Source organism: Bolinopsis microptera, chromosome 5 (genome assembly GCF_026151205.1).
Source record: "Bolinopsis microptera isolate Bmic1 chromosome 5, MBARI_Bmic_1.0, whole genome shotgun sequence".
Lineage (NCBI taxonomy): Eukaryota > Metazoa > Ctenophora > Tentaculata > Lobata > Bolinopsidae > Bolinopsis > Bolinopsis microptera.
The window spans coordinates 1,278,626-1,304,369 of record NC_087076.1 but is presented as its reverse complement, the minus strand read 5'-3'; the positions used below and the strand labels follow the sequence as shown (position 1 = coordinate 1,304,369).

Genomic DNA, 25,744 nt, shown 5'->3' with positions numbered 1-25,744 from the left:
CATTGGTAAACCATTTTTCACGCAACTATTTTGTAGAAATTACTGTGAGCTTATCCAAACCCTTTTCCCCTGGGCTAGCTTACTTAATGTGTGGATGGTACCCACTTAATTGGGAAAAAATAACACATAGCCCATAAATTTTTTTCAAAATATCATAGTCAACAGTTTATTTGTCCTTCTTTAATCCTTCAACTTCCTGCTTGAGTCTTGCTAGCTCCTCTCTGAATGCTGCTATTTCTTCAGCTTCTTTTCTGCGGATGTACTGTTCCTCTAGAGAGTATTCATTTTTCATTTTTCGTCCTACAAATGCACTTTTCTTGTCATCTACAATATGACCATCATTGCTCATCATGCGAGCACATCGGTTTGCAAGAGCAGGTGCTCTTCTCCATATAGAGAGCATCTTGAGTACCTTAATAATATTCTAATAATGATTATGAAATGAAATGAGGTATTTATATCCCGCTCGTGATAATAAACAAACACAAAACAGTACAGGATGTTCCAAAAAATGCAGCCAAGTTATTAGTGTAAATTATAACACAAGAATGGTTTGGAAATTTTTGGAATACAAAAATAGAAAATCGAACTCAAATATGAAAATATGAAAATCAACAACGATGCATGCATTAATGATTTATATACATCTGAATTAAATACTCTTTTTTAGCAAAAGGGATTAAGGGAACGTTCAAAAAATACCTAAGCTGGATTTCAACTTTACTTTCATCAGTAAAGTAAACTAAAAGTAAAATAAAAATTATGACATAACATCATCACTAATGTCTACAACGTGTCATTGCACTACATGGAAAAATATACAGTAACTACAGTAAGCCACTTTACACAGCTGTTTTGAAGAAATAACAGCAGCTTTTCCAAACCCCTTCCCCTGGGCTGGTTTACTAAATATGTAAACGGTCCCTACTCGGGGAAAAATAACCACAGCCCACAGTTTTTTTCTTCAAAATATAGCGAACAGTTTATTTGTCCTTCTTTAATTCTTCAACTTCCTGCTTGAGTCTTGCTAGCTCCTCTCTGAATGCTGCTATTTCTTCAGCTTCTTTTCTGCGGATGTACTGTTCCTCCAGAGAGTATTCATTTTTCATTTTTCGTCCTGCAAATGAACTCTTTTTGTCATCTACTATATGACCATCATCGCTCATCATGCGAGCACATCGGCTTGCAAGAGCGGGTGCTCTCCTCCATATAGAGAGCATCTTGAGTACCTTAATAATATTCTAATAATGATTATGAAATGAAATGAGGTATTTATATCCCGCTCGTGATAATAAACAAACACAAAACAGTACAGGATGTCCCAAAAAATGCAGCCAAGTTATTAGTGTAAATTATAATCCAAGAATGGTTTGGAAATTTTTGGAATACAAAAATAGAAAATCAAACTCAAATATGAAAATATGAAAATCAACAACGATGCATGCATTAATGATTTATATATACATCTGAATTAAATACTCTTTTTTAGCAAAAGGGATTAAGGGAACGTTCAAAAAATATCTAAGCTGGATTTCAACTTTACTTTCATCAGTAAAGTAAACTAAAAGTAAAGTAAAAATTATGACATAACATCATCACTAATGTCTACAACGTGTCATTGCACTACATGGAAAAATATACAGTAACTACAGTAAGCCACTTTACACACAGCTGTTTTGAAGAAATTACAGTCAGCTTTTCCAATCCCCTTCCCCTGGGCTGGTTTACTAAATATGTAAACGGTCCCTACTCGGGGAAAAATAACCACAGCCCACAGTTTTTTTCTTCAAAATATAGCGAACAGTTTATTTGTCCTTCTTTAATTCTTCAACTTCCTGCTTGAGTCTTGCTAGCTCCTCTCTGAATGTTGCTATTTCTTCAGCTTCCTTTCTGCGGATGTACTGTTCCTCCAGAGATTTTTCACGTCCTGCAAATGCACTTTTCTTGTCATCTACTATATGACCATCATTGCTCATCATGCGACCACATCGGTTTGCAAGAGCGGGTGCTCCCCTCCATATAGAGAGCATCTTGAGTACCTTAATAATATTCTAATGATAATTATGATAATAAGCGAACATTTACATAATAGCCTATTATATAATAGCCTATTATATGATAAGAACAAGATTTTACTATTTCAGCAGTAGCCATCCATAGCAATGTTTGTGATAAATGCCAATAATCATGCGATCTTAAGTCAAATGCCTCATTGAACAAGTGAGACTAAGTTCATTTTGAGGGTCACGAAATCCTCCACGTGGTGTGGCCTGATTGGCACTAACGGATGTTGTGCTCTCTTGTTGAGTAGTGAGTACAAAAGTTGGGACTTGCCAACTCAAAGTTCGAGACTCGTTGAGGGTAATTTTTCTTATTTGTTTATCAATTATGAATAACTAATGAACAACTAATAATACCTCGGTAATATAACTAACAAAGTACGATACAGTGTGGTATGGAATTGAGGGTAAAACATAATGAAATCGTCATCCGGCCGTTTATAGCTGTTTTAAAAATAAATAGCCGTTTTTTTTTCTTTCCAGACTGGATTCATAGCCACTTTTTAAATTTATGCCACTGGGGTTAAGACAGCTAATGCACAAGGGCTGACACAAGCTAGACACAGGCTTGTGAATTGTGATAAAACAGGGTCAGGGATTTCAACTCTCTCACTTTAACTACGAGGACACACTGCACTGATAGCAAGAATTCTTGGCACTTGTTCCTCGACAGTAACCACTTTTCAGGTCTTTTCAGCTAGACAGCTAACGCTTAAGGGCTCATCTTGAGGCCATCACATTTAACCTAGGATTAGGGTACCAGGTTAGCTTTGCCACACTCTTCATCGAAGTGTGACTGGACGCTCTACAATCATCTAGTAGCAGCAGAGTTTGACTGACACCTTTACTGGTTCTAATCAGTTTCTACAGCGGACGATCTCAACGCTCGAAAACATTTTATCACAGACATCCTGCAGAAAAGTTTAATCACAGCCTGTCCCATTATACAGGGAACCCTTACATTTACAGTACCCTGGTGGACAGCACAACTCACTAAAGCATAGCAGACCTCTTTAGTTCTGAGATGCAAAGCTAACTGGACCAGGAATAAACAAGTACAACAATGCAATGGGAACTCTTCGGGATGCAAATAGGACATACATTAACCTTTTAGAGAATGCATTACGCAAAATTTGGATTCAACTTTTTAGCTGAACGTTACATGGTAACAATACAGGACACTGGACAGACAATCCTCCTTCAGGTTCATCGAGGAAATGATAACTTAGGATCACCATCAATCATTAATTCCTCTCAGATTTCCAGGTTAACGGGTAATACTCGTAAAATATTTGTTTCAGGACCGTCGACGAGTCCAACTCAGGGCGCGTCCTGGTAGGTTATAAACCTACAAATTCCCAGGCTGCATTTAAAGCGCTTTACAGCACCAGTTTTAACTCCAGGTTCCTTCTGAACATCTCAGACCAACTAAACTCACTAGGTATTCACATCGAGTAGAACTTAAATGTTCCAGGACATGAAGGAGTACAATACAAGGTTATAATATACAGGGTGGGCCAAAAGTCAGTACCCATACGTTGGCCTTTATAGCTCAGTCACTGAGTGCCCAATTTAAATACTTCCTTCTGGTATGACTTAGTACCACCACTGATTCGAGGAATTTGTCAACTCGAAAAATATTCGTGTTCATTTTTTCAAATGGAGGTTCATTTTCACATTTATTTGATAGTTTGGATAGTCGGATCAAGCTTAATGTTATTGAATTGTGTTTGGCCATTCGAATTACGTTTGTCCTGAAAGAATTAGAACTGTAGCTTCTCAGATGACCGAGATATGAAGCATAACGAGTTTATTCATTACGTGTGATCAGGTGATTGGTTTACCTAATCACGTGATAAGGTGACCCCGTTAACTACCCCGTTAAACATTATGGAAATTGTTAAGGGTGCCCAATTAAGGTGTTGTGTCACGGTGTCACATAATTACCCAGTCAATTTTGTTAACGAGATACAGAAAATGCTTCATAACTTCGTCATTTCTAATCCGTTTTGCCTCATGTTTTCAGATCATATGCAACATTTGATAATCTACCGTCTCTGAAAAAATTAGGCGTTCAGCATGAAAACAATATATAGGTGTTTTAATATTGAATGGGCGTGGTCTAAAATATTCAAATTTTCAAATTTTGACGACGGAATCCTCGAACCAGTAAGTACAGTATGCCATCTGCAAAGCAACAGCTCTCAAATATAACACACGGCGGAGCTATTAAGGCCAACGTATGGGTACTGACTTTTGGCCCACCCTGTATATATAACTCTAAAACTCTGGTCACAAGAGCAAATGGGCAATTCCACGGTAAGGTTCCACTTGGTGAAAATGAAAAATGTTAAGATAGGCACCTAGTTTTGGTTCAAATATGTTCATTAGACTCTTAACCTTACAGGTCAACAAAAGTTTTTTGTTTCATATTGCATTAACTTTTGATTTTTCTCATTCAAAGGAACACTACTCGGAAATGAAAAAAATCATTCAAATTTTCAAAGGGCCATAGTTTGGGTATGCAGCAATATTTCTCTATGAAATTCCATACACTTAAGCATAGGCATAAGAATGAGAGCCATGCAAAGTTTCAAAACCGTTACTCAAATACTTTTTCTAAAAAATGTCCACAAAGATGGTGTCGCGTCCGTCACAAAATTAAGCAAAAAATTTTTTTCAGAGCCACATAGTGCTATTTATATTTAAAAAACCACTGTAACCTATCTCTTCTGAAGGTAAGGGAGTACCGTAGAAATTATCAGGCTTGTATCTTTTAAGAAAAAAATTTTGGAAGGGGGGTCCCAACTTGTCGCGTCTGTCACATTTTTTTGAAAATGCTCCAAAAAATCGTTTAACAGACTTTAAATGCATTTTTGTTAAAGCTGAGACCGTTCTAAACAAAACGATGTTGTCAAATCGAAAATTGGACAGAAAATGACTGAGTTATGTATAATTTTGTATATGCCCATATATGGGCGTACGGCTCACTTTTAGCCATTTTTATCCATATTTCCATTATTTTGACTAAAACCAAGACAAATTGAAGTCAAACAAGGTTTGACTATGTTGACTAGACTATCAAATAACATCATATGCAATTCAATAATTAAATTTACTGAGTTTTGCCATTTATTTGCCTTAACCTTTTTCAGGGGTAAAAGGCACAAAAAATGGACTTTACCCTATTTTCGCATATTTTTGAAGTAAAAATTCAATATCTTCCACATTTTAAACACTAAAGTAATGAAACTTTTGGGAGATGGTCTCAACAGTGTGATGTGTTGAACAGAGATGAATGTTTTACCAGAGTTATAAATTTGTTCAAGTAGAGAAATAATTGCTGCCCCTTGATTGATACCCTCGCGTATGCCCAAAATGGACGATTTTGGCTATTGCAGACCTCATGGAAGTACTAGCGGCCTAAAAATTGGCATAAACATAGAATGAAGGTCACTGAACAAGATAAAAGTGTCAAATAGAAGATTTGGAGAAATTGAAAAAAAAACGTGTGTCCGTCACAGTCACGTCCGTCACAATTTGAAAATGGCGCCACGCAAACAAAAACTGAGCAATCTCCAAAAAAATGGTATCTCAGAAATCCCTAAACCTTTTTCTATCACTGCATGTCCAAATTAGAGATAATAGATAACGTTTTGAGATAGATTTGGGTACCTTCTGAGTAGACACCCAAAAAAAGTGTCATATTTAAGTCGCGTCCGTCACAGGGGTGCTATCTCAGAAAGTAATAATAGTAGGGGTCTGAAATTTTCACACAACCTATAGAAAGGTTAAATGTGGACTAATAAATAGTTTAAGCTGATAAAGAAGCAACATCCTGAGCACAACATTCGTTTGAACTTTAAAAAATGGCATAATCGTGGTGTCCGTCACGGTGGAATTGCCCAAATGCCTAAACGTGCAGAAGTGAAAACAAATACATAAAATACTAGCAATCCTTTAAATTAGCAATAAATAAATTCGTTCAATGTCATAAAATTCTTAAAACCACGTATACGTGACCAGTAAATAATTTAATTGGTCTATAGACTACTGTATAAAATTCTCAATTTAAACTTTTTAACAATAATAAATTAATTAAAAAACACACCAACCTTTGGTGTGTAAGAATGATTAAACAACCTTATTTTGACACAAAATATCTTCCATAATATTATAGTATATGCTATAATATTAAAACTGTTTAGTTGAGTTCAGGTAACAGAATTTAACTGTAATAGCACCTCTGCTGTGTTATCCAAGTGAAACAAATTTTTTAGTGAAACAAATTGAGATGTAGCCATATTTTCATCCGGTCTAACATTGAACCCGACTCATGAAATATATACTTCGTCCGGTCTAACATAGAATCCAGCTCACTAATCATAGGGGTGGTGTAGTATAGTAATTGGAATATGATCAACTTTTTATAGTTTTATCTCTATTCAAAGGAATTCTTCTGCATCCTTTGTTATTTCAAGTGCCAAGATAATAAACTAGCAGACAAACTCGCAAGGAACGAATCCAATAACATCCCCATGGGACCAGAACCATTCCTCCCAATTAGGCCACACTCAGTGACAAAGGAAACTCCCACTTGAGATATTCCTCCACAAATATGAATACAGGAACTTTATTTTTCTGGAACTCACATCAGATGGCTAACAAGGCCGCTGTCAGGATAGTTCACACTTCAAAACCCATGCCACTAGTTTACTTTCAGAACGTGGCGAACAACTTCAACTTCGAAATGCAAGATTGTGAACACTGCACTTTCGAGGAGAAGCAGAAACATCCCTGCATCTCCTTGCAGTGTGAAGTGCATTAACGGGTGATACGGGTAAATGCCTCACAGAATGGCTAGCCTCACAGAATGGCCAAATTTGTAAATGTTTTTGTAACTAATTTTTTATAAAAGACTGGTAGGTTTTGTGGATACCATATGAAACAAAAGTCTTCTGGCAACACTTCCTGTGGTGAAATCATTAACTAGGACCACATTTTCTGGCATAAATATGACTGTTTATGTAGAAATTTTGAGCACTGAAAAATTTGTTTTCAAATTTTTGAACTAAGTTTACATTTTGGTGAGAACTTCTGGCACCAGTATGACAGAAGATGTTCAAAGAATAATATTCATCAAAAAAAACGAACATTGTTCAATATAGGAAGAAAAAAATGCTAAAATGGCTACACGCCTCACAAAATGGCCAAAATATGCCTCACAAAATTTGTTTTCAAATTTTCTCGCAATGTAGAAGAGATTTTCAAAATTTGGTCGACCAAAAAATTATCTCCAATTTTAATGATGATGATGATCCAGCTCTCATATCAAAGAAATTCTGGGCACATGTAAAATCGACGTCAAAATCTACTCGCATACCAGGAACAGTAAACTATAGCGGCATATTTAGAAACAATCCCTTAGACCAAGCTGAAATGTTCAATGAATATTTTGCCGAACAGTTTTCTGAAGCGAGTAACTATGATATTGATTTTGACTACAGTAATGATTCTGTAAACGACATTGAGTTCAGTACCAGCAGAATCCGAAAAATTCTAAAAGACATCAATGTTAATAAAGCTGCTGGTCCAGATGGTATCCATGGCAAAATTTTAAAGAACTGTAGAGATAGCATTGCATATCCACTCTCGAGCCTTTTTAAAATTTCATATAACATAGGTCAGATACCATCTGAGTGGAAATTGGCTAACGTAGTACCTGTGCATAAGAAAGGCCCCAAAACTCTAGTTGAAAATTATCGGCCAATCTCTCTCACCAGCCTTGTAATGAAAATTTTTGAGAAAATTGTGAGAGATGAACTGTTGGCAAAATGCCAGCATAAAATACATGACAACCAACATGGTTTTCTTCCTCAGAGGTCTTGTACTACACAAATGGTCGGGTATATAGAATCTCTCTCTCTGTCTATCAACGATAATGTCAGAACTGATGTGGTATACTTTGACTTTGCCAAGGCCTTTGACTCAGTTAACCATGATGTCATCCTAAAGAAATTAAAATCGGAATTTGAAATTGATGGTACACTGTTAAAGTTCATTATGAACTATCTCAAAGACCGCAAACAGTGTGTTATAATTGGGGGATCCCACTCAGAACTTAAGAATGTTGAATCAGGGGTTCCCCAAGGCTCCATTTTAGGACCTCTGTTCTTTGTACTCTTTATTAACGACATGTCAGAATGCGTAAGTGAAGGTACAAAGATAGCCCTATACGCTGATGACACCAAAATATGGCGTAAAATCACGGGCTGGAGAGACCATGAGATCCTACAAGCAGACATAGACGCCCTGCATTGCTGGGCAGTAAGAAACAAAATGAAGTTTCACCCAAATAAATGCAAGGTGCTCTCTATATCTAGCAAAATGAGTGAAAAGGGAATTTTGAGTTTTTTCCCCTTCCAGCTCTTTGTCTATACCCTAGATGGAATGGCACTAGATTTCGTCCAAAGCGAGAAAGACCTCGGGGTCTTTGTTAGAACAGACCTTAAGTGGGAGGAGAACATAGTCGCCCTCTGTACGAAAGCTAGTTCACGTCTGGGTCTAATGAAAAGAACTCTACGGTTTATTAAGGACCGTAAACAAAAAAGGGCATTCTATCTAGCGCTGGTTAGAAGCCTTTTCGAAAATTGTAGTGTTGTCTGGAGACCAACAAGTGTAGTCCTTAATAACAAAGTTGAAAACATCCAGCGCAGAGCAGTTAAGTGGATCCTTGGCGAACAGGATCATCACTATAATGACATAGAATATTTGGCTCGGTTAAGAGACCTAGACATGTTGCCAATGGAGCTGAAGTTTGAATACACAGACCTACTATTATTTCACCAGATATACAATGACCAATCTGTACTGAAGCTCCCATCCTATTTAACCCCGATAACAACCAGTGAACAGGGTAGATTGCGTTCAAATATAAGGCAACCCTCGAGATATAATGAAGCTGATACATCTCAAATGCCCGATATCAACCAGAGGCGACAGAACAGACACGACAACTTCTCCCTGAAATGCACTGTGGAAGCAAAGGTACACCCCTTTAAGAGAAGCTTCTTCTTCAGAACACACAGTGTCTGGAATGATCTACCGACTGACCTTAAAGAGATAAGTGATGCCGGAACTTTCAAGGCAAACCTGGCAAAACACTTCTGGGACAAAATGACAGACCCCGACTAAGTCCAGGAATGCAAATGATAAATTTATAGGTGGGCCCCCGCCACTGATAGTTCGGTCACGATGCTGAATATAACAAGTATAATAGAACTATATCTATTAAATCACATTTACTTTCTGTCACCAGGATGTGGCCCTCGTGTGGTCCTCAGTGAATATACAAAATTGGATTACGCGAAATTATATCAGTATGTAACCATGCTTTTCAGCGCTCTGTTACGAATGTCGCGCAATTATGCATTATTTCTCATTGCGGCCACATCTCCGGTCGCATCGTGGTGACATTGTATTATTTATTTTGACAATTCTATTTTTGTGTGTTCTAGATTAATTTTGTGTGTTTAGATGGAGGTGGTGTTAGTGAGTCTGGGGGTAGAAATATTACCTGTAATACGTATATCCCCAGAACTTGTACCACTTACCCATGCTTTTAGTATTTCTACAATATGGTCTACGACTTTTACACAGCATAATACCCCTTGATGTCGTTTATTTTTAATTCTCTTTGCTGTATTGTATATGTACTATTTGTAAAAGTTTCAAATCAAAAATCAACTAAGTTTGCATTTTGGTGAGAACTTCTGGCACCAGTATGACAGAAGATGTTTAAAGAATAGTATTCATCAAACAAAACGAACATTGTTCAATTTAGGAAGAAACAAAATGTTAAAATGGCTAAACGCCTCACAAAATGGCCAAAATATGCCTCACAAAATGGCCAAAATTTAAAACTCCTTTTATTCAATGAAACCATAAGTCTAAAGTATTCACAAGCTATTTATTATACAATAACACCCCAGATGGAGTGTTTTTACAGCCGAATGAAGGTTATAAATCATGAAATCAGGGAATATGAACAACGCCACACAAAATGGCCATTTTTGGTGTAGGAAATTATGCCCTTTTTATTCAGTTCTAAGAAATTTCACCTATATGGGGGTGTTAACAAGGCATATTAATACCAGCAGCATGCCTGAAACAAGAGCCAAAGGTTTTAGAAAAATAAAATTTTCTCGTTTTCTTTTTTTTTGTTGCCATTTTGTCAGGCATTTTTTCTTTTTTGTGAAATAATTTTTCACAGCTCAGTTTTTTCGTGAGTTTTAGGTTATTACCCCATTCCTTAATAGGTTTTCTAAGAACGTGTGGTGATAGAAATTTAAAAAGTATCTCCATCAACAAAATTATAGAAATTCAGATTTGGCCATTCTGTGAGGCATGTTTTTTTCGAGGAAGATTTTCCGGCCAATTTTTCTCAAAGAAAAAATGGTTATGAGATTAAATGAACCCCCGGGAAGAAAAATATGAGTGTCAACTTAGCTTCTTATGAGATAAAAACTGGAATAAAGTGTGTTTTGTGACTTTGAGAGACCTTCCTTTTTTTTGGCCATTCTGTGAGGCAAATACCCGTACTCGTAAAATTATATTTGTTTCAAATATTACCGTCGGCGCACGTCCTGGTAGGTTATAAACCTACAATAGGTATCCCGTATCATATTGCATATTCTTAAATTTGATCCTTCGAACAGCTGTTGAGCAATGAAACGCAAACATAATCTTAGCAAAATGAATATATTTCTTTTATCTTCAGCATTTAATCAGTCACATAATCTGAGAATATCAATGGTTAGGTTGAAAATGTCAGAAATTCTCATCAAAAATGTAGTAAAGTCAAAAAATATTAATTAATTAATTTAGCATCTCGTCGAAATGGAATAGCTTAAAATCGGAACAAAATTAATGGCATATACTATAATAATGTGGAGTCTGCAGTAGTTCATTAAATCAAAAAGACGCAATTCTAAAATTGATAGACTGCATATATAAACAAAAAATGGACAATTTAAAAATAAATTTCGGGACACCATGAAAAATTAGCTTCCAGAAACGGAATTCACATTGTTCAGGCCAAACGGATAAAGTGTCTTCAATTTGTTAATATAAAACTGTTCTGACTTTCTAATATTATCTGGGGATGTAGAACACAAAATATCAAAATGGAAACTCTCATTGAAATCAGATCCCTCCCTCAAATTATGAACTGAAAAAAGATGTGCCCCTAAAACATTCTTGTCATCAAAATCTCTGTGGCTCTCAACATTCCCCTTACTACTCGCCTCTAAAATCTCATAATATTTACTGCGATGACCATTCACACGTTGGCTGAGGCTAGTGACTGTTTTTCCCACGTATACGTTATTAACAGTACAAAGTTTGCACGTCGCGCCGTACACAATGTTGCGTGTCTTACAGTTACCACCTTGAGTTCTGACTGAGTGTCCATTATTGGAGACCATGGAATTGCCACTAACAAGGTGACAAGTTTGGGAGGGTCTGCCTTTCTTCTTCTCACCAGGTTTGGTGCATGGGTCAGTTGTTCTTGACTCTGAACCTAAGGCAACCTTCTTTCTATTGAATAAAGTGTCCTTTAAGTTAGGGGCTCGCCTGGTCACCACTTGGAGTTTAGGGATCCTCTCAGGGTTCTCACTGCTCCATGTACGGCTATTTAAGATGATGTTACTGGCCTCTTTAGCCTCTTCCTTGGTTTCCTCATAGCCCGCACCGAATGTAACAATCCATGGTGTGAAAGAAGGAGGACCCTGATCCTTTGCCTTGTACTGTAAAGTTCTTGGTATCGATCTGACATCACTGATGACCTCTCTCACCATATCAGTAGCTTAGGATATGAAGTCCGCTCAAAAAACAACTGAAGCTCTGCCAATCTCTCATCCAGCAAGACGTCATCATTGATTATCCTTCTGTATCGAAGTGCCTGTGAGAAGACTATACTCCGGAAGGTATGTCGTGGATGGAAACTTGAGAATTCAAGATACCTGTTGGCGTCAGTAGGTTTCCTAAACAGATCTGTTGTGAGTCTCCCTCCAACAAACTTGTACTGAATGTCCAGGAACTGAATGAACTCCGTGATTGGTTTCACTTCGTATGTAATATCTAAGCCATAGTTATCAACCATCTTACTGCGTAATGACCCTACCCATTCTTCAAAACCAATCATAGAACCTCTCCACATACCTTGGCCCGAAATATCATCCACAAACCGATCAAGGTTCTTGAGCTCCTCTGGTCTAACAACCGGGTCGTAAACTAGACTCTTTAGGACAAAGAACAAAGCAATGTTACCGCAATCATATTGCATATGCTTGTTAACTTTAAATGGATCACTATGCAATGAAACACACCAGTTGTTACAAATAATTATCAAACCCCACAGACAACATGTTTGTGGTACATTCTGAAATAGAACACAATTAGTATATATTATATCGATTATCATAAATATATAAACCAAATATATAGCAATTCACAATCTCCCGTTCTTTCTTAAAAAGGCTTTGAAAGATTTAAAATATTAGATATAAAATAAAGGTGTCACGAGAAAGACTATAATCTTTCTAAAAATAGAGAAACAAATTTTTTAGAGAAATAAATTTGAATTTTGATCTTTATTACAGATTAAACATATCATATATAACCATAAAAGCCGCGCGTCGGCTGATTGCCTCAAACTTGGATTGGTAGTAATTTCAGTTTACAGAAGCTGAAGGACGGCAGCTCAAAAGCCCCAGTGAACCATCGGAAAGATCAAGGACTCGAGTGCCAATAGTGGCTTTTTCGAACCCATTTTCGCCGATTTGCTGTGGCCCAGATGAGCCGCGCCCTGCTGCTTAACGGCACATGATGGTTTTTGTTTAAATACTTATTTAAATTTAAGCGATAATTCATTTGGTGGTTTACAGTTTTTGAATCATGTTCATCATTTATTTTTCGTTCAGTTATCACGTGTTTACAATTCAGTCATACCATGCATAGTCAACATTGTTGAGGCAACCAGCTTCCACAGTTCAATAATTGGAGACCGAAAATATAAATTGATCGAAATTTACAATTCATCGTTATCAAATATAGTCAATAATATTCTTGATTCCATTTAGTACATAATAAGTTGGTTTTATTCTCTTGCAACACTACTGCACAACAAAAACTGCGCCTGTCCACCAGCAACAGCGCAGTCATAGGTGTGCAGCCAAAGCTAGGCCACACACCTATGGCCGCGCCGGTTAAACAACTCTATTCAATCGTTATATTAGGAAATTTTAGTTAATTCTTTGATCACTCTTCAGTGCCGGTGGGCAGGCGCCCCGCATAGTTGGCTTTCCAAATTTACAGTCTCAAGAAAGCCGAAACGGTAATCGAGTCCCGGAGCAGAACACACATTTAAAAATTGAAAAATTAAAATAAAAATAAAAATAACAAATTAGAAATTAAAAATTAAAAATTACATGACTACGAGAGTCCAGACAGGCGACAACCACACAAACCGGACGAAGAGAGGACCCACTGCTGAATTCGACATATAATGAATTGTTGAAAACATAATGATTCCTACACTAATATGATCTTGAGGCATGCCCTGCATGTACTGTGCGAGTACATTGTAAATAATATCTGATAAGATGGGCCAAAAATAGCGGCACAGCGCGGCGCGCAAAATGCGCGGCGTGACCGCCGAAATTTTATACTTTAGACATTAACATTTCAATCGGCTTTAGCGCTCAGCATATCTTCATTGAGTAGACATTAGAATTTCAGTTCGTTGGAATCGAAGTTCAGTTCACACCAATCTATTTCGTCCTACCTGGACTGCATGCCGAGTAACTCCTTTTTTATTGTGGATTTTACAAGGTTCGTTGATGTAGAGAAGTTGATATTGCTAGGCTCAGTGTTTCTACAATCGTTCCACATTTTTGTCGATTGATATATGAAGGAGGTGGATGGGGTTGGAGTGATGAATCGATCAGCACGTCTTGATGATCTGTGAAATAGATTTAGGAGTGGGACTGGGGATTCTAATTTATTGATTTTGAACTGTGTATGGTTAGTAAACCATTTTTCTTAAATAGCGGTTTTGTGTGCTGTTTTTCATAGAAGTCGCTTCCTAATTTTTGCTTGTCTTTACTTCGTGTTCTAGCACAAGTTCTAAACTTTTCTAAGTACGCCTCTCGGTTACCAAATAGTATTCTAACACATTTCTTCTGAGTGATAAATATTGGTTCAAGCCTGTTGTTACTAAGGCCACCCCATACTGATATCCCAAATCGCAAGTGTGATTCAAATAGTGTGTAGTACAGTTCTTTGTAGAGTTTTTCTGGAATAATGTGCCGTATTCTACAAATTTTCCCACTTTCACATTTCAGCTTTGTGTTGAGCGACCGTATATGAGCATCCCATTTAAGCTGATCATCAATAATAACACCAAGAAACTTCACCTTTTTGACTTGCTTTATTACTACATTGTTTAGAGTAATAACTTCCCTCTTTGTGGATACATGCACAACATGTAATAGAAAATCGTTCTAAACGAACACATTATATAAATCACAAATACCAATATATATTCACTCTTTTAACTTCTTTAAGTTTCAAATTATTAAGATTATTAAAATCCTTCACACACAATATTAAAAACTTTGAATACAATGTTTATTATTGGAATACAATTCTAAACAGTTCATTGTCAAATTCTCCTGACGACAATACGTACCTCCCGTAGCAGTGAAGTTGGAGCTCCAGCTTCAGTCAAACAATCTGCAATTAGCTGTTTCTTTGTTGAAATCCAACGAACTGTCATTTCACTATATACTATATACTATTGTTCACTCGCTGTCTCAGGCAAGCTATTGGTATCCTCAATATATCCCTTGTCATCAACATTTTTCGAGGTTTGGATAGCATCATGTAGAGATTTGCAATCAGTCATTACAATGACATCAAGTTTTCCAGATAACATGAGATCAGATCAACCATCATTATGCAGATTTCACGATCTGTTGTACGAGCATGGAACACTAGTGATTACTGTTTCCAGTACGTTGTGACTGTGAGTGGGAGGACTGTTTGAGTATGAATGTGTCTTTTGTGGACTTGAATACTAATATCGCAGTTTAGTGACCATTGAAGTTGCCTTTTACTACTTCCTCTTATGTTAAATTATTATTTCAGCAATTATTTCTATTTCGGTTGTTTGTACGGGAGTTAAATTTTAAGTAATTTTGTTTTAAATTTTCATGATTCTTGAATCTCGAATTTTACTTACTCTAGATATGTTATTCATTCATGTCTAGTCGAGACGATGGTGTTAGTGCCATCTCCGACAACTTTACGTTTAATTCCGTTTAATTCCGTTTAATTCCATGATCTCACTCAGCTGAGCTTGGATCAATTCACATGTTTCCACTGCTTCGATCATTGCCCAACTCTCCGCTGCTAAAGTAATTTTACATACTCTCCGGATTTTTCTAAGGGCAATACACTATATACTGGTCTGCACTTAGTTGACGATATCAATTCATCGCAGCTCGCGGGCGAGGCACAGTAGCGCATTTTGCCGATCTAGCGTTGTTGCGAGAAGCATAATTGAGTGCGCGTCGCGGCACAATAACGCATTGCACTATAAGTTTGCACTGCCGCGCGTATAAAATTAAAAAAGAAAAAACAAATTTATATTTGATTGCCATTACAATAAATAATAATACCATAATAAATATAAGTAGAAATCCGATAATAAACTTGTTATGTCCATGCAGTACAACCCAAAATGCCACCCGACTAACAAAATAAAAAAGCTAGCATGTTCATATTGATCATGGTCCTTTAAACGCGCATACTTAGGCTGTACGGAAATAATAATAATTTTACGTCATATTACATATTAAAAACTCAACATAATTTTTGAAATACAAATGACAAAATTTAAAATAAATTTTATAAAATTTAAAAATATTAACAGTCAATATAACTAAAATTATTTAGTCGCAGAGCAACGATCTGGAACGGTTGACGCCGTCAATTTCCGATCCAGGTCGCATATCGCCAACTTAGTGCAGAATTAAGTCAGTTGTAGACATTTTTCATACGTATCAAATTGGATGTGCTTTCGGTGGAGATATAACCTGCACCTTATTTATTACCACGCTTCTTTTATGCCTTGTCTGATAACTGGTGTGACATAAGTTTCTGAGTTTTCAGTATAGTAAGCACTGATGAACTTTTGGATATCATATCAGAGATAACGTTTATTTTACACTAAGCTGTATACTATGTTTTGTGTTAAGTGGCATAGTATAAGAGTTTTGTTTATTAGCACTGAGAATTATTCAAACAATATACACATAATATAAAAATTACCCTATACAAAAATTCGATATAAATTCAATAGAAAACTAGATAAAATTTATAAACACCCTTTAGGTAGTATAAGTAAGCCAGTTTAAAGAACTGGCTCCAAATTTATATCTAATTTATTAGCACTGAGTTACCTTTGTATTGGTATTTCGGAGGTCAAGGTTTTTTAAAGTTTTTTATTGTTATTATTATGTCTTGTACAGGTATCAATGACATGATATGATAAATGTGTTTGTTATTTGTGATGAGAGCGTAAGAAAAGACTAAACATGATGGCAACCCCTTCTTGCTTGTTGATATCGACTCTTAAATTAGAAATTAGAAACTAGAAATTAGAAATTAGAAAAATCATTAACAAATTACATGTGTCAGATCCCAATCAGTTATATAAAAGTTATACAACCAAATAATTTAAAATCCGGATTGGAGTATTATTTATGAGTCGCATTGTTGTAATGTCTTTATCTTTATCTCGGTTGTTGCGACAAGTGAAAATGCTCTTATTAGGGAAATAATTTTAATACTTTCAACACTATTATATAACAAATAATTTGAGATCATGAATACGATGTAGTTACATTGAAACGTCGAGTAAACTCCTTTCCCTAATAAGAGCATTTTCACTTGTCGCAACAACCGGGATAGAGATAATTTTACACAGAATACACAACAAAATAAAAAACATAATATCGTAGATAAATAAATAAATGGTTTCAAAGTGTGCACGGAATGAAACGCAGTTCAAATGATGTTAATGAAGCTGAAATAAATAGATATTAATTATCAATTACAAACAAGTAAATATCAATCATGGAATATCCTAATGAGAGAATATGTATAGAATAACATCAAACATAAAATGTGTCTATAGATAAAAACCAATACTTACCAAAATAAGAATGAACTGGATCGAAAGGTAAGTTCTGAATCTTCAGGTGTCCAGATATCACATTTCACATGCTTACAGGAAACAAGTGATTATCTATAATAATTTAAGATAACCTAATGAAATGAGATATAAGGCTTCTTCCCTCTTAAGTTCTCTTAGAAGTGGGTCGAGAGCTTGCCTTTCTAAAATATCTATAGACACCATGGAGACACATTACTTACTATTTATATATACCCCTCTATATCCATGTTTAATAATACAATTATTGCTGTGGGTGGCATGGTGGGCCTTATCTCTGATATAGATAAATGATTCCTCTTTACAATTGATGATTCAGGTTGTAGTCATACAAAATGAATTCTTATATTGAAATAACTAACCTAACTCCTATTTTTCAGTAATCTAGGATGTTGAACTGATTTCTTGGATCATCGAAGTCCAAATAATGTGGTTACCCGGAGCTGTTCAATGAATCAAAAGGAATGGATGATCCGGTTATAGCATGTGTCAGTTATGTGGTCAAGAAAACGTGCATCACTCTTGGAAAGTTCCTTGAATTTCTAGGAGAAAGACTATTGGATCTTTTAGGCTTAGCACTCATTTTAGTGGCTTGTTGCACTATTATAAGAATCCCTGGTGTTATCGATGGCCTTTTAAATGGAGGAGGTAAAGTCAGATGGAGGTGGAAGTATGTTGGATTATGGCAGCTTTTGATTTTCATTTTGGATCTTCCACTCTTAATCTCATTACCTTTTTACATTCTCTGCCCTTGGAGAATTTACTTAGTTTATGCTGGGATAGTGAAGCACAATGAATTTGAAAAGTATCGCTGGGAAGGATGGGAGGTTAGGGGCAGAATTTTGAAGCATTTCGTCCTTCTCCTTTTTGACATTCTTTCAATCCCATTTACTATCTGCCTTACAGTGTCTTGGAGATGTATCAGATGTTTCAACCTATTCTCAAAATGCGATAAAAAAGAAAGAACTGTCAAGTTTCTGATTGTGTGTCAGTTTTTACACCTGGTGTGTGACATCTTAGCTCTTCCTTTTGTTATAATACTGATGCTTTCCTGGCGTGCACCAATAATTCTAAAAAAGATCAAGAAAATATACTTTGCCAAAAGAGAAGTTTCAAATAATAACCAAACTCCCGAAAAGGTAGAGCTGGACTTGGAGGAGCAACCTGAAGTTACCAACGTTCAGGAAGCTCCTGAAGTAACACACCTAGAGTCAGAGGAGTTAGAAGAGAACATTTCTGAAGAGACACCTCTGGAGTTAGAGTCACAAACTCCTGAAAGCACACAGCTAGAGCTACAGGAGGAATTGCATGAACCGAATGAGGATGTGGAACGTGCCAATGAAATTGATCTTAAAATGAAAGGTGTGATCATCAAACAAACATGGAGCTTAGTTTTAGATCTTTCATCTGTACCGGCCATGATCACCACTATATTTTCATGGAGAATCGTATTCTTCTTGTCTAATTGCACAAAGACGTTTACAACCAGAGACCTAAGTTTGAACAAGACATATTCATACATCAGATGGAAGTTTTGGCAAAACTTGTTGTACTTCTTCATGGACTTGCCATGCATATTTGCTTTCATTCTACTTGTAGTCTTTTTTCCAATTATACCATGGAGATTGGTTCAATACTTATCTGGGTTCAAATCAAGATTACTTGTTGGTCAGGATGGAAAAGAATACAAAAGCTCAAAAGGGCGTCAAATGCATGAAAGAAAGCTACTCATTGCAGCATATGCAGTAATTGCCTGTGATATTGCATCCATCTTTCTCACAATAGTCATTACAGTAAGTTTGTGGAGGCTGCCATTTTTGGTGTACGATTTGAGGAAAGTACGAAAAGAAACATTGAAAGCAGATGCGGGTACAATTTCTAAGCAATATGGGTTTAAAAAGTCTCTAAAAATCTGGACAGTTTGTGTCACCAACTTCGTCCTATTGTTTGCTGATCTGCTCTGTAGTTTGACAGGTTTGATTATCATTGGTACTCTTTGGAGAGCCTACCCATTACTCTCTTCAATCAAAAGCTCACTTTCTCCCAAACGTAAAGATGATGACAAAGAAAATGTACAGATCACAGAGAAGCTATCCATTTTTACAGTTAATGGTATGAAGATTAGAAAAAATGTTCTTAAACATTTTTTGTTTCTTATCTTCGATATTCCAGCATTAGTGTTGTGCTTCATTCATATTCCATTTGTCATAAAGATACCTGCCATCATTTCTGTTCTGCTTGGAGGAAACTTTTATCTTGAATTTGCTGTGACAGTCTACATCGAAACAGCTAAGCTAATTGCAGACATAGTGTTCTTTTTCATATTCATATTCATGTGCTTTGTCAGACCTGTTGCAATTTGGGTCAACGTTCTGGAAGATGAGAAGCATAAGAAGTACAGACTTTCAGCTGATGTGTTGCTTCACGTGAAATGGTTAATTGGACAAAGAGAGAAAATGGTCGATGAATCAAAATCACTGCTCTCTATGGTCATAAAAAACTCCCAGGCAAGGGAGGGAGATTAATAGCAATGCTGGACTACAAGTTGATGACACATCTGAGCAAAACCTCGCTGAAGTTTTAATCGCAAATGTCATTTGCAAATACACCAAAAAACTTGAAAAGGTTAAGAATACACTTTACGAAGAAGAACTTGATGACAGGTTAATGTACCATGTTAGTCAAGTCATATTCTTTGAAAACAAAGTAGCACACCTTTTGGGGAGACGGTTCAAGGTAGAGAAGATGTTTCTAGCAAATCCTTCACTAATTGCTTACAGGAGGAATTTAGATCTAATCGAAAAAGAAGATAGCTTGTTTGAAAAAAGAAGATATGATGCTGTAGAAGCATTAAAATCTTTCAAGTTTGAGCAAACTCCATTGTGGGAAAAGAAGGTCGGTTTTAGAGAGAAGTCCCGGAAAGAAACTCAAAAAGCTATTATTTCTGCTGTAACTTCTGGTAATTTTGTCACCTTTCTTGTGTGCTTCATAAATACACTGCTTCTGTACAGAGCTCCTTCGATGTTCTTGTCAATCTGCAGAGCACCTCATCGTCGGAGAAAGGTTGCCTTGAAAACCTTAATGAACTACTTGTTGGATATCTTCATGCTAGCAAAGATTCTACTGATTTGTCTGTCTGTTTACAAAGTGCCTGACCTTATCTCTGCCTTGGTTGTCAGTCTGTTACAAAAGCGGAGTATTAAAGCAGCTAGAAAAGCAGTTGATTCTATCCCAAATGAAATGCTTCATGATCTTTTCAGAGTATTGGCGATTCTTTTCAGCTGGAAAAGCATAGCATACACATTCTCATCAATCCTTTTTCTAATCTTGATGCCGCTATCAGTGATGGTAAAGATTTACTCTGCCATGTTTCAAAACATTACTGTGGCATACATATTTTCTGGGTTGTGTTATGCTACAGTGCTGTCCCTTCCGTTCATCATACCAATCGCTCTACCTTCAAAGATTGGTATTTCTATCGCCATGTCTGGAGTTGTTGCCGGTTATATGTTGCTTCTAGTTCTGATCCTGATCGTCTTTGTACTGATTTATGTGAAAAGTGTTGAGAAGACAAACTTTCAACTCAAAAGCATCGATTATGTGAGGATAAATTGGTTCAATATTCATGTGTACTTTAAACTGGTGATCGAATTTCTCCAATTAACTGCTTTAGTGTTCACAGTTAAGATGACACATTTCCAGCACAGAGATTACCTAACAACAATCTCAAAGTACATTTTGCTTGATGTCTATAAACCAGTGATAAAGTTTTCCTTAGCTTGTGCAGTTTTTGTGATTTGGTTTTTCATCGCATCTATACCTATTATATTGGAAGGTATTTTGAAGTATGCTAACAAGGGGACGTTCTCAAAAAGTCATTTCACCTGGAGAGCTTTCTTGAGCTTTTTTGGCAGTACCCTGTTCATGGTCATCCCGGAGATAGGATTGTCATTTTTGGCATGTGATTACTCAATAACAAAGGAACTAGATAACTCTGTTAGTGCTTCGTTAATAGACGACTCTAGCATGAAATGCTGGACCAATAACCACGCTCCTTACGCAATTTTATCTCTATTTGGAATGATGTGGTACTTACTGACCTCCACCTTGCTTTGCCTAACCTTCAGTGACAACTTGAACCAGAAAATAGATCTGCAGTTTTCTCCAGCTTACACTGCAATCGAGAACATTTTCAAAGTCAGTATTGTTACTGTAATGACCCTGTTCAAAGACAGCATTTACTCTGTTCTTACTGCGTTAGTTTTGGTGGTTACCCTGATTTTCGTTACCTGTTTTTGGAATGTAATGACTCAAACAAACGTTGCGAACTATTTCAGGCTCATTATATTGAAGGTTGGATTACTCACAATTGTGGGATCATTTGCCCTCATCATTATTGCAGTTGAACAATTCGAGATCACTGGGATTGTTGCAATCTGTGCTATGGCCGGAGTATTGGTAGCTGTGTTTATCATTATATCATTAGCTTCCATGTCAGGCTGGGGTTTGATAAAGAGTGAGCAGGAAAAAGCTCGTGATGAATTCAAAAAGTTGGTTCTTAAGATAACTGCCAAACTGAAATCAGTTGACGCGTTGGTAGTTTCCTGGAGTCATGTTGAGTTTGTATTTAGGAGAATGCTGAGACATGTCAGAGTAGCTGATCCTAAAGACAGGATATTTGAAGACAAGATAGCTGAAGAAATGGGTAAACAAATTGAAGCTAAGGTCACGGAAGAGCCTCCTCCTCCCCCAAGTTACAGTGACTTATCATCTTTTGATGCACTACCAGAGCCTCCTTCATATGAGTCCATCCTCGCAGAAAAACAAGCTGAACTTCAGGCTGATAGCTACTTTGTACCTGACGCTAGTATCTATCTGTCTCCTTTCGGAAATTGGATGTCTTTTGATGCTGCTAAGAAACTGGAACAGTATGGTTGGATGATAGCTGATGCACCTGATGCGGTAATAGAGCTTACAGACGCTCAGTGCACAGGTTCGGACCTTCTCTTACTACTTGAACAGCACGTAAAATACACCTCCCACTCATTTGAATTTGTGAAACAGATTGGCAATTGGAGAAAAGCAGTTAAAGAGTCAACTTGGGCCGGACTACTGCAATGTACGAAAATATTAGATTCAAGTTTTGATTCAAGTTTTGTGAGGCCAAAAAATGCTTCGATAGCTCAACCTAATGAAAGTGAAATGATCTCTCCGAATCCTGATCAAAGTACATTTCCAATGAATTTTGAGTTGACGGATGTTACCTCAATTAAGATGAAAATTCACAAACAGGAACTGGAAAAACTTCTTCTGTATATTCCTGAACCTTGGAAATGGGTGTTTGCGAAGATCATTCCCAGCGATATGCCAGTAATTAAGAGAGTGAAGGACTGCGATGATGGGACCCCGCCATCTCATTTCTCTGTAGATCTGTTCAAACAACTTAACATCACTATCAAAGATATAGATTCTGGAGGTTTCAAAATAGCTCGTGGTGCAAGAATTGTAGTTCCTAAAACATTGAACATTTTAAACTTGAGCTGCAACAACATCACTTTTTCAAAGCCATATCTTTCGGGGAGCAAAGGGCCAGTAACAAAGAATGTGGACAGCCTCAACGCTACAAAGGTTGGTGAACATTGGTATGTGGTTGTGGGTAAGAATAGAGCTAAAGTTTCTAAGATATTAGCCTCTTTGCATGGACTAGAGTACGGATAAATGTTATTTTGTTATTAGCTTTTGTTTTATTAAATTTGTTGTGAGAACAGCGTGTTAGAGTGAACGATATATTATACATATAGTACATTGTACGTATAGTAAATGATATGATGGATGATAATGTCATGCATTAATAAGTTTTACTGTATATGATATTTTGTTTTTGATGAGCGTAAGCTGACGTTTAATATGAAATCTACAAATCAGTAATAATGCTATAATGGTATTCAGCCGCAGACGAGATATGTCAAGTCTACATGACTAGAACCAATACTAGTAGCTCTTTAAATGGAATACTTTTCTTTTAGATTTTGAGTATTTTGTTTTTGTTTTATCTTGATGTTATTTTGTTTTTGTTTTATCTCGATAGACCAGCAACTTTGACATCGGCGATCTCTATTTTTGTATTTATTGTCGATAAAAAGCGGGATAAAAACACTTTTTAATTTTTATTTACCTAACAGATTAACAGTGTACATTTAATTGTACAGTTTTGGTTTTTATTTTCATATAAGGTCTTATTTTCAGAACAGATTTAATTTGATTTGTCAAACACAAACCCTACCAATGCACACTAGAAGGCTTTTGTTCCCGAATCTATACAGTGCTGGATTTTAATAAGAGCATTAGCTTTAGCTCTGATTAGGCTGACAAACGGACAGTTTCATGGTTTAATCAATGCTATTAAAATACCAACCATCGATGCTTTGTATTGATTAATTTTGTTCAAATTCGTGTCCAACTAGTTATTAGAGCTCAGGTAGCGTAGTTCGACAGTCGAAGTTGTATTGTCGAAGTTCACTACGTGTCGAACTAGAGTCCAGGTTGCGTAATCTACTTCGACATAGTTCCCATAGTTGATCTTTAGGGTTTTTTAACTACACTACGTGTCGAACTAGAGTGCGTTTACCAATAAAACAACCCTTCTGGTTTTGTAACTATGTAACTAACTATGTAATGTATTACAATCGATAGTGATTATGAATTTGATTATGATACTGATAGATTGTTCTTGAATGTTGTATACTTCATGCTTGTGTGCTAGTTCTTGTTTGGTTTTTGTTTTTCAGCTTTTTATCATGTTGTATGGCTAAAGTTAAAATTTGATAATTTGATATCTTACTATTCTGTTTTATTGCTCTCATACCACATGATATATCTGTGTGTTGTCACATTGCTGCACAGTGTTTGGAATATTTGAGCTACTTCTCGCCAAGCATTTCTAATTTACAAGCGTATAATGGTTTTGGGCTTTTCTGCACGGTTTTCAGTGAAGCTAGATGTTTTGCCTTTCTCAAATTTAGATTTATTAACCGGTTTTTCACCTTCCCTTTACCGATTATAACAAATGTTAGGATGGAAAATCTATTTGGACCGAAGCTAACCTCCCATGAAGGTGAGGTAGATACTGTGAAGAAGACAAAGTTGTTGGTTTGTACTTCAGTGCATATTTGCACCCACATTGCAGACCCTTCACCCCTAAACTTGCTGAAACCTACAAGATTCTTATCGAGCAAGGAAAGAACTTTGAGATCGTGTTTGTATCCCATGACAGAGATGATTCTTGTTTTAATGTAAGTACATATTTTTAAATATCAAAATTACAGTGAGTTGGGAAAATGAACTATAATTTTAAAATTATTACACTCTCATTGTGATGACCATCCTCTGACCTTGCTATTTTTAGGGTGACTTCAACTCGATGCCGTGGAAAGCAGTGCCCTTTGATGAGAGCGAACTTAAAGAGTCACTAATTACGAAATTCGAGATCAGCGGTATTCCTACTCTTATTATTCTGGACCCCTCCGGCGCTGTGAGTTTCATTATCCTAAATTTTAAAACAACTTTATAGTTATGAGTTACTATGCAGTTCTTCAAAGGGATTCTTCACAATTTGAAGAACATTTAAGTCTCCCCCTCCTTTGTGGGTTTGTTCTAAAAAGTTTAAGAATATAAAGTGAAATGACTTTTACATGGGTTTACACAATGTTACTAATAGCAATTATTCAGATTATCACAAAAGATGGGGTTACTCTGATTAAGGAAATTCCAGAAGAAACGGCAGAAAACTATCCTTGGGGCTCGGTTTAATCAATGCTATTAAAATACCAACCATCGATGCTTTGAATTGATTGGTTTTGTTCAAATTCGTGTCCAACTAGTTATTAGAGCTCAGGTAGCTTAGTTCGACAGTCGAGGTTGTCTTGTCGAAGTTCAGTACGTGTCGAACTAGAGTCCAGGTTGCATAATCTACTTCGACATAGTTCCCATATTTGAACTTTAGGGTTTGTTGAACTACACTACGTGTCGAAATAGAGTGCGTTTACCAATAAAACAACACTTCTGTTTTTGTTACTATGTAACTAACTATGTAATATATTATTGAAAGTGATTATATGAACTTGATTATGATAGATTGTTCTTGAATGTTTTATACTTCATGCTTGTGTTCTAAGTTCTTGTTTGGTTTTCCTTTTTTAGATTTTTATCATGTATGACTAAAGTTAAGATTTGATAATTTGATCTCTTACTTTTCTGTTTTATTGCTCTCATACTGCATGGTATATCTGTGTGTTGTCACATTGCTGCACAGTGTTTGGAATATTTGAGCTACTTCTCGCCAAGCATTTCTAATTTACAAGCGTATAATGGTTTTGGGCTTTTCTGC

The 25,744-nt window shown here is 36.4% G+C and overlaps 2 protein-coding genes across 2 annotated transcripts in view; one reads left to right on the top strand and one right to left on the bottom strand.

The window, feature by feature from the left end:
- The window catches only part of LOC134816018 (calcium-binding and coiled-coil domain-containing protein 1-A-like), a 58,501-nt gene that overhangs the window by 17,893 nt on the left and 14,864 nt on the right, over positions 1-25,744 (bottom strand). The window lies entirely within an intron of this gene.
- LOC134816019 (cytosolic non-specific dipeptidase-like) overlaps positions 16,994-25,744 on the top strand; it is a 104,686-nt gene continuing 95,935 nt past the window's right edge. The window contains exon 1 of the mRNA XM_063824679.1: positions 16,994-17,007. The gene's annotated coding sequence lies outside the window, so the exon portion shown is untranslated. The remainder of the gene's footprint in view (positions 17,008-25,744) is intronic.